Here is a 2,518-nt window from a genome sequence, read left to right on the forward strand (position 1 = left end):
GGACTGAGCTCACCGAATTCGACGATATACTGCGGCAGTACCGCGGAGTTGCGAGGCCAAATTAGAGCAGCCTTGGGGCTCTCTATCTTTCTGGTTTGAGGGGAAATAGAGAGGAAGGTGTGGGGCTTAAGTAGGAACAAATGGTTCGAGAAATGATGGCTTTAATCGCCGGAAATCAATTGGGGAAGAAACGTTAGTAACAGCCGACATTTACTGGGCGTTGCGTGCGTCTCTTTGGCTGAAACTTGAAGACGATGACATGGCAGTGGACCCGCGTGTAACCAAAAGAAAACAATTAAATTGAAGAAAGGAGAACGTGGGGTGGGGCTCGTTGGTTGATGCATGGCCTTGAGATGGCTTTTGGCCACTCTGCCACGATGTGTCATGGCTGGGTCGGCTCGTTTTGAGCTGGCCTGGCCTCGTTGGTTTTTTTTTCTTTTAAACCAAATCTCTTTTCTCTTTACTGTTTTAGGTATTTGAAAAATAATTTGAAATCCGAAATAGATCAAAAGTTACTCAAACTAAGTCAGAAAAATACAAATAAAATATCAGCGGATTCCATATTTAATGAAGAATATTTTGGAACCACTTTTAAAACAATTTGAAAATTTTGAATTTGGCACATAGGCCTATATGGCTTTATTTGTATTATTTCGGGTTTTAGGTTCCTTTAACAAAATTTAAAATTTTCATTCAATCTTATCCTAGGGGAATGCAAAAATGCCATGATGCTTATGAATGCAATGCATGCATGTTTTTTGAAAACTCCATTTTTGGAAAAATAGTTTAAGTAACACCAATTTTTTTTATTTCATTGTAAATTTTAAATCAAGACAACCAACCAAGCTTAAATTTTATTTTTATTTCACATTTCAAAAATTTGGAAAAATTTGGGATGTGACACAATGTCCTCCCAATCAAGAGAATCCCTATTCTTCAGCAATTTATACCAGTGCGCTGCTTTACCAGACAGCGATATAGAGAATAGTTTCTTCCTAACTTCATCCATAGCAATACCTGCACATTTGAATAACCCGCATAATTCATGTATAAACAGTAAATGATCACCAGGATGGACAGTTATCCACAACACGTTCAATAATTTTCATAGGTATTTTGTATGAAACCTCTTTCTCACCTGGCGCCTCATCCACTACCTTTGCAGTAGTAGTTGATTTTCCAAAGAGGAATTCAAGTGAAGACCTCTCCATAATGAATTATAGCAGCAGGTAGAAATAAAAACAACACGTACTGTAAAAAGTTTCCCTTACCAATTCCACTTACCAATAGCGCTTCACTCCCCGGCAACGGCGCCAGAAAATAGTCTTGATGACCCACAAGTATAGGGGGTGTATCGTAGTATTTTCGATAAGTAAGAATGTCGATCCCAACGAGGAGCGGAAGGTGTTGACAAGCAGTTTCGATGAAGGATTCACTGTAAATGCTCACAGACAAGTATTCAGGGGATTTTGATGTAGCAGATGAATAAAGTACAAGTAAATAAAGTGCGAGAGAAATAATTGCAGCGAGTGGCCCAATCCTTTTTAGCACAAAGGACAAGCCGGTTTGTTTACTTATAATGACCAAATATTCTTGAGGACACACGGGAATTTAGTCTAGTGCTTTCGCTTCATATAGCTGATTAATCTTCATTGTTTTGATAAGTGTTGTGTGGGTGAACCTATGCTAATGTACCGCCCTTCCTAGGACTAATACATACTTGTGATTATACCCCTTGCAAGCATCCGCAACTACAAAAAAGTAATTAAGATAAATCTAACCACAGCCTTAAACTCTGAGATCATGCTATCCCTCCTGCACCGATATACCAACGGGGGTTTAGGTTTCTATCACTCCGGCAACCCCGCAATTGGCAAACGAATACAAGATGCATTCCCGTAGGCCCATAAATGGTGAAGTGTCATGTAGTCGACGTTCACACGACACCACTAGAAGAATAACACCACAACTTAAATATCACAACATTGAATACTAACCAACATAATTCACTACTAACATTTAGACTTCACCCATGTCCTCAAGAACTAAACGAACTACTCACGAGACATCATATGGAACATGATCGAGGTGATATGATGATGAATAACAATCTGAACATAAACCTTGGTTCAATAGTTTCACTCAATAGCATCAATAACAAGTAGAAATCAACACCGGGAGAGTTTCCCCTATCAAACAATCAAGATCAAACCCAAATTGTTACAGCGGTGACGAGGTGCAGAGGTGGAGATGGTGGTGATGATGATGATGATGATGGTGATGGTGATGGAGATGATGTCTAGCTCGATGACGGTGACGATGGCGTCGATTTCCCCTCCGGGAGGGAATTTCCCCGGTAGATTTCAGCCTGCCGGAGAGCTCTTTCTCTCTGGTGTTCTCTGCCCCGCAGAGGCGGCTGTGACTCTTCGCGACTATCCTCCGGGGCTTAGGTTTTCGGGACGAAGACGTACGCGAAGAAAAGGAGGCGAGAGGGGGCTGTGGGCCCCCTCCTCACAGG

The sequence above is a fragment of the Lolium rigidum genome, chromosome 3 (genome assembly GCF_022539505.1).
Source record: "Lolium rigidum isolate FL_2022 chromosome 3, APGP_CSIRO_Lrig_0.1, whole genome shotgun sequence".
Taxonomy (NCBI): Eukaryota; Viridiplantae; Streptophyta; class Magnoliopsida; order Poales; family Poaceae; genus Lolium; species Lolium rigidum.